The following is a 15,373-nucleotide window of genomic DNA, read 5'->3' as shown; positions in this document are numbered from 1 at the left end:
CTGAAGTGCTACAGCAAAGTATTTATGTAGCAGTTCATTTGTAGAAGTTCCATCCGTGCATGATATTCCTAAAAACACAGCTTCCATTGGCAGATAGAACTTTGTCATGTTCCAGCCACCTCATGGAGTCTGAGCAACATCATTATGAATATCCCAGCACATGAGAACACAGAGGTGGTCAAATTAGATGTTTATCAGATGAGCTATCACTCAATTGATCAGTGGTAAAAGGAAAAATTTTAAACATATACCTAACCCAGATAAAATGAGTTCAGAGAACTTTCAGCAAAAAGGCTGCTGACAAGCATGAGGCCAGAATGCAGAGCAGCCTGTGTGTATATTTCCACTCCTAATTGTTTCTGATTTTTTTCTAACACCTTCCATGTATGTCATCATAGATGTTTCTGTTCATCAGGCAGAGACTCATGGAGATTAGTCATTATACCTCAGGCCTAAACTTAATTTTTCAAATAAATACATGTAAAGGCCACAAACATTCTCTTCCACAGTCTTCCATTTGTATAATGAGATTAGTGATTTCAGTGACCTGAGGCGAAGTGGCACTGAATATTTTGCCCCTTCCCTGTCTTTTGTTAGATAATTGAAGCCAGTTGTCCCCCCCCCCACTCTTTCTTTACCCACCCCCAAGCATATGAAAGGAAAGCACCGTCACTTTTCTAGAAATGGTCTTTTGACACATTAGACGTATATTTAATCCACTCTTGTTTAGACCCTTTTATTCTAGGGCCCTGGCCAAGGGATTCTCCAAGCTAGATGCTGGCCACCAGCTTCTTTCTGCTGGGTCTTCACTCCTGCTCACATGCCCATAAAGGACCAGTTGCCGATTCTACTTTATTAAGCAAAGTTGTTTGCATTTTCAGAGAACAAAGGGAAACATGGAGCCTCCAGAATCTTTGCACATGATGATTATGATCAAAAAGAACATTCTACCCTCTAGACTAGATGACATACCTATCTCATGGAGGCCCTCCAAGGTGCCCAGGCTGGAGTTGGCCGTGGGTGAGCTTTACCACAGACAAGAGCAGTGAACTCACCCTTCTTACCAGATAGGGTCTATAGGACAGGTTCTTATTTCCACAGTCAAGCTGGAAACAAACTGTGCCTTCAAAAAAGTGGCTTTTCTAACTTCAGGTTGGTTATATGTTAAGTGTGCTACTAACTTAAAAATAAGTACATTCTCTTCAGAGGAAACAGTTTCTAACATCTAGTGATCTGTAACAACACCAGTGGAGCTGCCTTGTCTTTTCTGCATTCTGTAGGAAAGGAGACCTGAATTTAACTCAGGTGGCAAGAAGAAAATTCATAAGTGCATTTTTATTTCTCTTTCTCTAACTTTTGTTTGTGAATATGTCATTTTAAGGGTACACTACACCAATTTAGTAAAAAAAAAAAAAAAAAAAAAAGCTTACATTTTTGCCTCTATAGGCCTTTTCTCAGAATTTGTAAAGTTACCACTGTTGTTAGCATCTTCAGCTCTGATGATGAAATGTCTTGTATAGAGAATGATAAGCCAGTCATTAAAAGTGCTTGGGGGGCGGAGGGGAGGCTCTTTGTTCAGAGTCTATCAGAACAGCCCCTAAGCTCCATGCCTTCAACTCAACAAATGACTATATTCTGGAAAATAAAATGTGAAGTTTTTAAAATCAGATTCTGTCTCTTACATAGTCATTTTCAAAGAGTGGGTGGAGGGACTCCTTCATGTTGAGTCTTCATATATTTGGTCCTTGCTGCCCTATGAACAAGCTTCCTTCTTGAAACCTTCTCATTTCATCTTTCAGAGTATTCTTCTGATCTGTCTCCTACCTCCTTGACCACATTGCAGTACTGTCTAGATATGGGCTCGGCAAAGCGCTAAAAGGCCAGAGAGTAAATGTTTTATGCTCACAGGCCAAACAATCTGTCATAACTACTCAGCTCTTACATCATGGCACAATAGCAGCCAAAGACAATACATAAATAAAAGAGAATGACCGTGTTCCAATAAAGCTTTATTTATGGACACAGATTTTTTTAAGGAAATTTAAATTTCATATATTTTCACATGTCACAATATCCAATTATTTTCCTTTTTTTTTTTTTCAATCAACTTAAAACCATAAAAACCACTTAGTTCATGGGAGGTACAAAACATGGTGGACTGCCCTTGGCCCACAGGCATAATAGTTGGCCATACCATTTAGACTGCCACTAGGTACTCCTAGGAATGGGAGAATGAAGGATGGCTGGGCACTCTATTCTACAAGTGGATCCTGTCAGGACTCCTGGCCCCTCTAAACATCGTAGTTCACCAAAGAAAGAGCAGGCCAGCCTAACCTTGACTCCACTGTCCTGCTTCCACCTTCACATCTCACCACAGGTGCAGGAATCACTTCAAGATTTGAAAGTTCTGAGTAGGCACCTGGAGGCTGGACTGGACCATCTTGAAAATCTTAACCTGTCAGTGGACTGGCTACCTGTGTCCCAAAGACCACTCTGGTTTTATTGGATATCATCTTTGGGCATCATTATAGATAAGGAATGATGAGAATCTGAACATGGGCAGCAGACTGTTGTGGGAATACAAGGGAGAGATGTTACACAGAAAGAAGCAAAAGCAAAAAAAATCAAGGTGGCTCACATTTGGACTGCAAGTAAAGGAAAAGCTAGAGTTTGGGTTGTGGGTGGGAGAGGACATGAGGAAGGTAGGCAGGTCCCAAATGAAAGGCCTTATGGGCCTTATCAAGGAGTCAGAGTACACTGACCTTCCTTGACAGGGAGGCACTGACAGATTCTAAGCAAGAGAGTGACATGACCAGATTTGCATTTTGAAAGGACCATATAGATACATCACAGCATTGTTTATAAGAGCAAAAAAGCCTGGAAACAACCTAAGGAAATGATAGAATAAATTGTGGCTCACCCCCAGCTGCAGTAGACAGTTGCAGTTATGAAAAGTTTTCAGAGCATATAGAATAATGCAAAATTTACATTATGGGGAAAAAATGGACATAAAATTCATTAGGTACTACAGTCCCAATTTTGTGGAAAAGCAAACCAATATGTATACTGCAGGGAGGGGGGGAATCACCCTATGTCAGTGAGAAGAACAAGATGTGAACAGGCTAAAGAGAAGCACTTTGTAATGTTCCAGGCAGGAACTGGAGAGAGGACCCACACTAGAGCGTGGCAGGGAGGGAGTGGGTGAGTGGGCCCCAGAGAGCCTTAGGCAGAGCAGACTTTAGTGATGGATTTGCCAGTGAGGGAGGTGTTGAAGAGAACACTCAAGTTTCGGGTCACAGGAACTAGTAGCAGACAGTTTCACTAAAGGAATACAAAAACACAAGCAAGTCTGGGGTTATGGTCAGAGGAACATGTTGAATTTAACAGCTTTGGGACATCCAGACAGATTGTAGGTGCTGAGCCAATGGTTATGCACAAAACAGGCCAGGATCTCTATTCTCAGGGAACTTACATTCTCATGGGAGAGAAGATGATCCACAAATAGGAAAACAATTAGTATGCTAGAATTCACCATGCAGGTCTGGGGCCTGGGGGAGAAGTGGGAAAGATTTGGGGAATTTTCAGATTATAGGTGGTGATTAAAGCTGAGTAGGTGAAGGAGTGCCCCAGAAGAGTGAGAGGGAGCTGCACCTGAATCCTGGAAATACAGACACTGGAGGCCAGAACCCTCGAGAAGAACCCAGCTCAAGGGGCACCTGGGTGGCTCAGTTGGTTAAACCACCGACCTTTGATTTCAACTCAGGTCATGATCTCAGGATCGTGAGGTCCCTACTGACAGTGTGGAGCGTGCTTGGAATTCTCTATCTCTGCCCCTCCCCAGCTCACATGCTCGCTCGCGCTCTCTCTCTCTCTCTCTCTCTCTCTCTCTCTCTTTCAACAAATTAAATAAATAAGCATTTTTTTCAAAAGGTGGAAAGAGAAAAGTGATCAGAAAGCAAAGGCAGATGGAGCACCTGGGTGGCTCAGATGGTTAAGCGTCCAACTCTTGGTTTCAGCTCAGGTCATGATCTCACAGTTCATGAGTTCGAGCCTCACATCGGGGTCTGTGCTGATGGTGCACAGTCTGCTTGGGATTTTCTCCCTGTCCCTCTCTGCCCCTCCCACATCTCTCTCTTGCTCTCTCAAATAAAAAATAAAAAAAAAAAAAAGAAAGAAAGCAGAGGCAGAGTTCCAAGGAGGAAGTGATCAGCGTGCTCAAATACTAGACAGGAAGAAATATTAAGTCAGAAGTGTTTCAATGGAGTGGCTTGGGTGGAACCCAGATTATAAGGGCTACAAAATGAATAGGCAGCAAAGGGGGAGATTACTCTCTTAAACATGGCCGTGAAGGAGAAAGACAGGATGGTAAACTAGGAAGGCGGTAGAAGACAGGATCATGGGAGAGTATGGACCTGATGTGAAGGCTAAGAAGAAAGAGGTGAGGAGATGGGAAAGGTCAACCACAGACCCGAGAAGAGACACCTCTTCCCAGAAAAAGAAGTAAAGAAACAATGTAGACATACGCACTGGTGGTGTGCCCAGGTAGCCATAACCAAGTACCACAAACTGGTGACTTAAGCAACAGAAATGTATTGTCTCAGTCCTGGAAGCTAGAAGTTCAAAATCAAGGTGTTGACAGCATTGGTTCCATCAGGGTGGTGAGGGAAAGCTCCACCCCAGGCCTCTCTCCTTTACATATAGGTGGCCATTTCATGTTTATATGACATTCCCCCTGTATCTACAGATCATCTTTCCTCTGTCCACCACTTTGTGTCCAAATTAACCCTTTTTTGAAGGACACCAGTCGTTATTAGATTAAGGCCCACCCTAATGATCTCTGTAAAGGCCCTATCTCCAAATAATGTCACATTCTGAGTCACTGTGGGTTGGAACTTCAGTATGTTAATTGACATGTAGACACAGTCCCACACAGCTGGGAAGGAGCTGACCTCTGACAACCTTAATTTTCTGTGTGAGGCTGAAATAGGTGGGACAAGATACAACAAGATAGAAGATGGAAGCAGTAGATTATCAAGGGAAGGACTGTAAAAGACCCAGCTAAGACAGGGGACTCAGAAGGACCCTGGCAATGAACACATTTCACAGATCTTAAAAAATAAAAACAGAAGAGTGGGGTTTCTAGCCCTGCAGCTCCCTATAGGTTTTAAGGCTGCTTGGCAGCAGATAAGAGAGACTCCTCACAATGTCACCAGAGTTCCAGAGCAGGCCTCTGTTCTGGGACAGAGGTAAATTAGAAATCAGAATTCTGGCCTATGGCCTAAGGCAATGGTCTGGTTCCTTGACCAGAGTCACAAGGCAGAAGTCTGGGTGCTAGAATGGGCTCAGATCAGAGGAAGACTGGAAGCAAAGCTGACTTGACATTGATTTTTCCACTTAAAACTCTACCAGAAGAATGACCCGAAGTCTAGGCAGGACTCAACTTGAAAGTAGGCTAAGAGCAGGGAGCGAAGCAAGTCATTACAACTGCTTGCCCCACAGGAGCAGGAAACTGCTTACAGGAAACTGCTTACCCCACAGAGGCAGCATTTAAAGGGGTTACAGTGCCCACTAAGGCCAGAGATAAACCTTTGAGACCAACAGCGCCTGCAGGTCAGTTAGAAATTAACTTAAAGTCAAGTTCTCCTGTGGGTTGATTCGACTTTTTTTTTTTTTTTTTTTTAATGTGTTTTGTTTTCAAGTTTCTGTTTTCTGAGACAGGCTAATGCTGGTCATGTCATTCCACCACTTAAAACCCTTTGTTGGCTCCCATTGTGGCTATGACAGAAGTGTCATTTAGGGAAGCCAGTTGGCCAGCTGAGGCAGCACATGACAAACCTCTGTTGCACCAAATATGGCCCCTGAGTCCCCAGACCCAGAGGTGGCTAGTTTCCTGCGGATGCTAACCAAAATCACAAAGAATTTTAAAATGAGAAGGAAGTCCAGGGTTGCTTGGCTGGCTCCATTGGAGGAGCATGTGACTCTTGATCTTGAGGTCATGAGTTCGAGCCCCACATTGGGTGTAGAGATTACTTAAATAAAAACTTTTAAAAAATGAGAAAGAAGTTCCTAAGTATTCATTTACAACAAGAAATACAAGAAATATAATCGTCAAACAATTTGAACTGGGATGTAAGCTCTGTAAAGATGGGAACTCTAGAGTGTTGTGCCTGGCACAGAATAGACAGTAGGTTTTTGTTGAGTGGATGGTTAAAAAACAAAACAAAACAAAACAAAAAAACGAAGGAGGGGACAGAGAACAAGAAAGTGAAATTCTTGGCCAACAAGTAGTGAAAAAGTACTCAACAGGGGTGTCCCGTTGGCTCAGTCGAAAATAGCGTGTGACTCTTGATCTCAGGGTTGTGAGTTTGAGCTACAGGTTCAAGAGCCACAGGTTGGGTGTAGAGATTACTTAAAAATAAAGAATAAGGGGCGCCTGGGTGGCTCAGTCGGTTGAGCGGCCGACTTCGGCTCAGGTCATGATCTCGCGGTCCGTGAGTTCAAGCCCCGCGTCGGGCTCTGTGCTGACAGCTCAGAGCCTGGAGCCTGTTTCGGATTCTGTGTCTCCCTCTCTCTCTGACCCTCCCCTGTTCATGCTCTGTCTCTCTCTGTCTCAAAAATAAATAAACGTTAAAAAAGAAAGAAAGAAAGAGAGAGAGAAAGAAAGAAAGAAAGAATAAAATCTTAATAATAATAACAAAACTTTAAAAAGAGTACTCAAGGGGTGCCTGGATAGCTCAGTCAGTTAAGCGTCCCACTTCTGCTCAGGTCATTATCTCATGGTTTGTAAATTTGAGCCCCGAGTCAGGCCCTGTGCTGACAGCTCAGAGCCTGGAGCCTGCTTCGGATTCTGTGTCCCCTTCTCTCTCTACCCCTCCCTCGCTTATGATGTCTCTCTCTCTCTCTCAAAAATAAATAAACGTTTTAAAAAAAAAAAAGAATACTCTGGGGCACCTGGGTGGCTCAGTCGGTTTAGCATCTGACTTTGGCTCAGGTCATGACCTCGCACTCCGTGAGTTCAAACCTCACGCCAGGCTCTGTGCTGACAGCTCGGAGCCTGGAGCCTGCTTCAAATTCTGTGTCTCCATTTCTCTCTGCCCCTCCCCCCACCTCTCTCTCTCTCTCAAAAATTAACTTTAGGGGGCGCCTGGGTGGTGCAGTCGGTTAAGCGTCCGACTTCAGCCAGGTCATGATCTTGCGGTCCATGAGTTCGAGCCCCGCGTCAGGCTCTGGGCTGATGGCTCGGAGCCTGGAGCCTGTTTCCGATTCTGTGTCTCCCTCTCTCTCTGCCCCTCCCCCGTTCATGCTCTGTCTCTCTCTGTTCCAAAAATAAATAAACGTTGAAAAAAAAAATTTTTTTAATAAATAAATAAATAAAATTAACTTTAAAAAATAAATAATAAAGAAGAGTACTCAATATCACTTAACAGGGAAATGCAAATCAAAACCACAATGAGGTAGATATCAACTCATGTCTGTTAGGGTGGCAATTATAAAAAGACAAGAAAAAGCAAATGTTGGCAAGGATGTGGAGAAAAAGGAACCTTTCTGCACTGTTGGTGGGAATGTAAATTGGTATAGTCACCATGGAAAACAGTATGGAGGTTCCCTAAAAAATTAAAAATAGAATGGGGGGATGCCTGGGTGGCTCAGTCAGTTAAGCGTCTGACTCTTAATTTCAGCTCAGGTCATGATCTCATGATTCTTGAAATTGAGCACCATCGGGCTCTGCACTATAAGCATGAAATATGCTTGGGATTCTCTCTCTCACTCTTTCTCTCAGCCCCTCCCCTGCTCACATGCTGTCTCTCAAAAAAAAAAAATTAAAGACAATCTTTACCAAAAAAATGATAAAAATAGAACTACCATGTGATCTAGTGATTCCACTTCTGGGTATTTATCCAAAGGAAACAAAATCACTGTCTCAAAAAGGTATCTGCACCTGCATGTTCATAGCAGCATTATTTACAACAGTCAAGACATGGAAAGAACCTAAGTGTTCATCAATGGATGAATGGATAAAGAAAATATGATACACACACACACACACACACACACACACACAGTGGAATAGCATTCAACCAGAAAAAAGAAGGAAATTCTGCCATTTGTAACAACATGGATGGGCATTGAGTGAAGTGAAACAAATCACAGAAAGAAAAAGATCACATGACCTCACTTATGTATGGAATCTTAAAAAATAAACACAGACACAGAGAAGTTTGGGGGTTGCCAGAGGCAGGGGTGGGGAATGGGTGAAATGAGTGAAGGTGGTCAAAAGATATAATAAACTTCTACTCATAGAGTAAATAAGTTCTGGGGATGTCATGGATAGAATGGTGACTCCAGGGGCAGCTGGGTGACTCAGTTGAGTGTCCGACTTCAGCTCAGGTCATGATCTTGTGGTTCATGAGTTCGAACCCCACATTGGGCTCACTGCTGTCAGCTTGTCAGCACAGAGCCCACTTCAGATCCTCTGTCCCCCCTCTCTCTGCCCCTCCCCCACTTGCGCTCCCCCCAAAAGTAAATATTAGAATGGTGACTACAGTTAATAATACTATATTGTATATTTGAAAGTAAATCTTAAAAGTTCTCACAAGAAAAACATAACTCCATGAGGTGATGGATGTTAACTGTGGTTAACCATTTCCCAATATATACATGTATGTAATCATGTTGTACACCTAAAGCTAATACAATGTTATATGTCAATTATATCTCAATAAAACTCAGGGAGAAATGTGAAATTCTCATTGTAACTGAAAACCCCATTCTCTCTCTGTAGGAATGCTATTGAGCCAGGTTAAAATCTGATGATAGCTTAGTTCTTATTCCTTCCTTAGGCTGAGCCTCACCACACACGGCCATGCACATCATGTGTGCTGAGTTTATTCATCATGTAAATGTCCATTATCTCAGGATCTTGTCTGCTTTTTCTGAATTCCAGTAAGGAGAGGTTTTAGTCCACATTTGCTTGAATGGCTACCTAGACATTTTTTCTTCTTCCCGATGACAAAGCCACAGTCACGTTTGGTCTAAGTCAGGCACGGCTCTCCTATTCTTGCTGGTGCTTGCTTTAGGAGTGGACACGTGACCTAGTGGGGTGGGGATGGGAAGGGGAATCTCTTGAAAGTCTTCTGGAGGAAGTGCTCTTTGCTCTTAAAAAGGAACACAAGGTTCACCTGGGTGGCTCCATTGGTGGAGCTTCAGACTCTTGATCTCAAGGTTGTGAGTTCAAGTTCACCCACGTTGGGTGTGGAGCTTACTAAAAAAAAAAAAAAAAAAAAGTCCTTCTTCCACTGGCAGTGTCATGACTGGATGTGAGGCCTGGGGTGCTTGCAGACATCTGGACACCAGCCAGAAAAAGAAGCCAAAATCTGAAGGTGGTTAGAACCAAGAAAATCACAGAGAAGCAGACCTAGGGTCTGGATATCCTGCATCTGGAGCTGCCCTACTACAGACTTTGTGTTGTGGAAAATGACAAATGCCCTTACTGCTTAAATTATTTTCAATCAGGGTTCCTAATTATTACAGCACAAAGCTTGCCTGGCTACAATGGTTATGCCATGAATCCTTGATGAGTAAATTTTTTAAGATCCCTGAGTCACTCTAGTATTGCAGGTATGGACTGATCGATTGGATTGCCTAACCCCAGGAGGTGTAGACTGCTTTTTTTTTTAAATTCTTTTAAATGTTTACTTATTTTTGAGAGAGAGACAGACAAGACAGACAGAGGGTGATTGGGGAAGGGGCAGAGAGAGAGGGAGACACAGAATCTGAAGCAGGCTCCAGGCTCTGAGCCGGCAGCACAGAGCCTGACACAGGGCTCGAACTCACAGACTATGAGATGATGACCTGAGCCAAAGTCAGACACCCAACCGATTGAGCCACCCAGGTGCCCCTGTGGACGGCTTTTTGAACAGACTTTGCATGAGGAATGGAGTGGGATAATCCTAGGTGATCTGGGGGTTTAAACAAACACAAAGTCGTCTTTTTCAGAAGCAAAGATGGCCAGGGGAGCCACTATTATAATGGGTAGGAAATAAAAATGTGGAAACGGGGACCTATGTTGAAAAGAAGTGTTCATGATTTTATAGCAGCTTTTGAGATTTTAGTCTTGTTTTAGGGAAGGGGAATTTGGGATTGAAGTCTCCTGTCTTCTGTGTGCATCATTCACAGGAGATTTTATCCTTACAGAGATGAGAGTACAGTGAAGAGCAGTTACAAGGTACTTCCTCAAATAAAGATGGTTGACACAAGACTCCTCACATGTAAGCACTGAGTCTTGTATTTATGCAAAGATTTCTAGTTCTCACTCTGACTGTTACAGAATAACCATATACCTCCTATGATGGTATGGCTATATGGCATGAATGCTATGGTTATGAATTGAAAGTTATTTTATAATGAGAATCAAACTATCAGTATTACTAAAAAGGTGGGATCTCAGCTATAGGTCAAGTTCTCACAGGGTCAGTCACCACTGTCCTATGAATCACGGAGGGGAAAAGATGTTTCTCTCAGATGAAAAATTGAAACTGAGAAGGAAAGCCCCAGGAGGTGCAAGTCTGATTGTGCATTAGGATTAGCTGGAGTTTTAAAAACTATTGAAGGTGGTCCTTAAACATATGTGAAGTTGCTCAATCTCATTCCTAATATGAAAAAGGTAAAATAAAACTACTCTGAACATTTTTTTCACATATAAGTTGCAAGGATCTAGAGTCAGATATATACCATTGACTGATGAATGGATAAACAAGAGGTAGGATATATATACAATGGAATATTACTCAGCCATCAAAAAGAATGAAAGCTTGCCATTTGCAACAACATGGGTGGAGCTATGTCTTATGCTAAGCAAAATAAGTCAATCAGGGAAAGACAAATACCATACAATTTCACTCACATGTGGAATTTAAGAAACAAAACAGATGAACATATGAGGGGGCAGGGGAAGAGGAGGGAGGGAAACAAACTACAAGAGGCTTTTTAAAAAATATTTATTTATTTATTTATTTATTTATTTATTTATTTATTTATTTGTTTGTTTGTTTTGAGAGAGAGAGAGAGTTCTTGTGCAAGTGGGGGAGGGGCAGAGAGTGAGGGGGACAGAGGATCTGAAGTTTGCTCTGTGCTGACAGCAGGGCTCAAACTCATGAACTGCAAGATCATGACCTGAGCTGAAGTTGGGCGCTTATCCGACTGAGCCACCCAGGCGCCCCTATTTATTTTTGAGAGAGAGGGAGAGAAAGCAGGGGAGGGCAGAGAATCCCAAGCAGCCTCCACACTGTCAGTGCAGAGCCCAATGTGGGGCTCAAACTCATGAACCATGAGATCATGACCTGAACCCAAAGCAAGAGTCAGATGCTTAAATGACTGTATGTTAAAACTAAATTTTAGGGGCACCTGGGTGCTCAGTTGGTTAAGCATCTGACTTCGGCTCAGGTCATGATCTCATGGTTTGTGAGTTCGAGCCCTGCATTGGGCTCTGTGTTAACAGCTCAGAGCTGAATCCTGCTTCGCTTCTCTCTCTGCCCCTCCCCTGCTCATGCTCTGTCTCTGTCTCTCTCTGTCTTTCTCTCAAAAATAAATAAACATTAAAAAAATAAAACTAAATTTTAAATAATTTTTAATAAAACTTTAAAAATTGGACATACAATTTCACCAATATTCTCTTCTACTTCTCCTCTACTTCTGAGGATATGGGGATTCAATTCCCTGGTCCCCTTTCATTGAGGCTTGGCATGTGACTCATTCTGATTCATAATTCTGCAAACAGAATTAACATACATCCTCTGGGCTGAAGCATTTATTTTTTTTTTAATTTTTTTTAACGTTTATTTATTTTTGAGACAGAGAGAGACAGAGCATGAACAGGGGAGGGTCAGAGAGAGAGGGAGACACAGAATCTGAAATGGGCTCCAGGCTCTGAGCTGTCAGCACAGAGCCCGACGCGGGGCTCGAACTCACAGACCGTGAGATCATGACCTGAGCCGAAGTCGGACGTTTAACCGACTGAGCCACCCAGACACCCCTGGGCTGAAGCATTTAATAGCTGGTGTTCTTAAATGAAAGAGCCTCTCCAGTTCTAAAATTCAACTACCGAGGGAGAAGGTCAAGTGTTTGTTCCACTTGGTGTACCTTCAGGATGGTGGAGCTTCCACCAGCCTGGATTGCTGAGTTGCTGCACAGAGGAGCACTGCCCTGTCTGCTTATAAGTCAGAAATAAACCTTTATTATGTTAAATCACTGCTACATGAGTCCAGGCTAGTCTAATACACTGTCAATGAGGCTGTGGGGAGAGAGGCATTCTTCTATGTTACTGCTGAAGGACAAAATGGTATGATGTTCAAGAAAGAAAATTTGACCGTATGTACCATTTATCCTTTAATCTTTTAGGAATTCATTCTACAGAAAAACCTACTATTGCAGATTGAATGTTTAATGCCCCCCAAAATACATATACTGAAATCTAATCCTTAATGTGATGGTATTAGGAAGTGCGCTTATGAGAGGTGACTAGGTCATGAAGGTGGAGCCCTTATGAATGGAATTAGTGCCTTTATCAAAAAGACCCCAGAGAATTCCCTCACCCTTTCCTTCTGCCATGTGAGGACACAGGAACTAGGAAGTGGGCTCTCACCAGACACTGGATCTGTGGATGTCTTGATCTTGGACCTCCCAGCCACCAGAACTGTGAGAAATAATTTTTTACATATAAGCCATTCAGTCTTTGGTAGTTTATTATGGCAGCCCAAACTAAAATACCTGCATACTTATGAAATTATATGCATACAAAGTTATACACTGAGGTACTGTTTATAACAATTAGAACTTGGGAATAATTTGAATATCCATCTACAGAGATAGGTTAAATAATCTATGGTATATCTTCACAGTGGAATAGTATGCAAATGTAAAAACAAACAACAAAGAACACCTCTACATACTGATAATGGAAATGTTTCCAAGATATATTATTAAATTTTTTAAAAGCCAGATGCAGAAGCATGGATATAATGTTTCCTTTACTTGCATAATTAATCACTTGTGTAATACACAAAAGGCAAATAAAAGTAGTAAACTATAGGAGCCTCCAAGATAGATGGTATAGGTGTCTAATTTTTTTTTTTTCATTTGAACCATATGGATGCATTACCTGGTTGTTTGTCTTTTTAAATATAACTCAGGTCTCTCCAGGTCAATTAAATGAGTCTCTTGAGATGGGGCCTGAGTGTTGTGTTTTTTTTGTTTTTTGCTTGTTTGTTTTTATGCTGCCCAGATGAACAAATGTTCAGCAAGGTTTAAGAATCACTGCTTTACATCCGTCTCAGTCTCAGAGAGGCACAGTTTACCCTTGAACAATGTGGGAGTTAGTTAAAAATCCTGTGCAGGCAAAAATCCACATGTAACTTTTGACTCCCTGAAAACTTAACTACTAATAGCTACTGTTGACCAGAAGCCTTACAGTCACATAATTAACATGTATTTTGTGTGTTATATGTATTATATACTGTATTCTCACAACAAAGGAAGCTAAAGAAAATGTTATTAAGAAATATTAAGGAAGAGGGGCGCCTGGGTGGCTCAGTCGGTTGAGCGTCCGACCTTGGCTCAGGTCATGATCTTACAGCTTGCGCGTTCAAGCCCCACATCGGGCTCTGTGCTGACAGCTTAGACCCTGGAGCCTGCTTTGGATTCTGTGTCTCCCTCTCGTTCTGCTCTTCTCCCACTCACACTCTGTCTCTGTCTCTCAAAAATAAATGAAAAAAAATTGTTTAAGAAATATTAAGGAAAATACATTTTCTGTAGTACTGTACTGTATTTTTTGACAAAGATCCATGTGTGTATAAGCAGACCTCTGCAGTTCAAACCTATGTTGGTCAAGGGTCAACTGCAGCTTTTGTGTTGTGGGTGTGGGTAGTTTTTGGTCTTTTCTCTATGTCCTAGAACCTAACTCTGGTGGCTCAAAACCCCGTTATGGGTGGAATACTGTCCCTAGATGAAGGAACTCCATCTGGATAAATGTTGACAGTGCTGTGGGATGTAACCATGGATCATGTGCCAGGCTGTCTAGGGCTGAATGCTATGAAACAGGGCACTGACCAGACGTAGAGATAGAGTAAGATGCAAACAAACACTGACTCTATTTATCATGGGTGTGAGGTTGTAATGAGGGGCCTTTCTCAGGGGAGAGTAGGCCTATAGAAGTTGTGGCAGTGATTCTAAAAAATCCTGGGTCCCACTGGGAACAGGACAAAGATACACACGTTCAATATGGAAGATGGCAAACAATGTCCAATGGGCTGAATGTAGCCCACTGGCTTTTTGTATGGCCTTTGGCCAAAGAATAGTTTTACATCTTTAAATAGTGGCAGGGAGGGGATCAAAAGGATATCTCATGACACATGAAAATTAGGTGAAATTGAAATCTCAGGGTCCATAAAGTTTTATTGAAATAAATCTATACTCATACCCATTGGGATAAACCCACATGTTGTTTATGGCTGCTTTCCTACTACAATGGCAGAGTTGAATTGTTGGGATAGAGACTAAATGGCACGCTTATCTCTTTGCACTCTGCTCAGCTCTGTGCCCTACAAATTGCCATGATACAATTATAGCTCAACAGTTCCAAATGCCATGTGTTGACATTGTAGCACAGCATTTTATGTTTTTACTGCTTGTGCACATCCATTGTGAAAAGAAGAAAGGCAAATTCTGAATATCACATTTCTAGGGCAAAGTGGACAGTAGATTTTTGTTAATGAATTACACGGCAACACACTGGGTTTATTATACAGTGATGCTCTATCTGTGCTAACGTATATCACCTTACACTAAGCGGTCATCACAGTGTCCCCAACTCACAGGAAAACAACAGTCAGAAAATTTGAGAGTTTTCTCATCAGAATTTCTTCACAAAAACAAATGAAAATGAAGTTGCAAGCAAAGTAGGTTTCCAAGTGGCTCATTTGTTAGCCAAAGAAAGCTGCTTACTAATGCTAATTAAATTGTGTTTCATTGTAGCAGGCAAAGAAATATGTCCAGAGAAAATACACTCATTTTAGACGCTTAGTCATTCAGTGAGAACACTTGCTCAAAAATTAGAAGACACTGGGAGTATCATCAATAGTCAATTAAAAACAAGACAGGTTCTGGTTCAAGATGGTGGTACAGGAAGATCCTGAACTCGCCTCCTCCCACAGACTTACTGAGTCTACAGCAACATATGGAACGATTTCCTCTTTAAAAAACCTAAAGGCTTGTTGAATGGCAACTACATTTGAGGCAAATGAGAAGAAAACCACACTGAAGCAGGTAGGAGAAGCTGAGAAACAATTTTGCCATAAACCCCACTCCTGTGCAGCAAGCC

Source organism: Prionailurus viverrinus, chromosome D3 (assembly GCF_022837055.1).
Source record: "Prionailurus viverrinus isolate Anna chromosome D3, UM_Priviv_1.0, whole genome shotgun sequence".
NCBI lineage: Eukaryota > Metazoa > Chordata > Mammalia > Carnivora > Felidae > Prionailurus > Prionailurus viverrinus.
The sequence above is the reverse complement of the archived record's forward strand: the minus strand, read 5'-3'. Positions refer to the sequence as shown.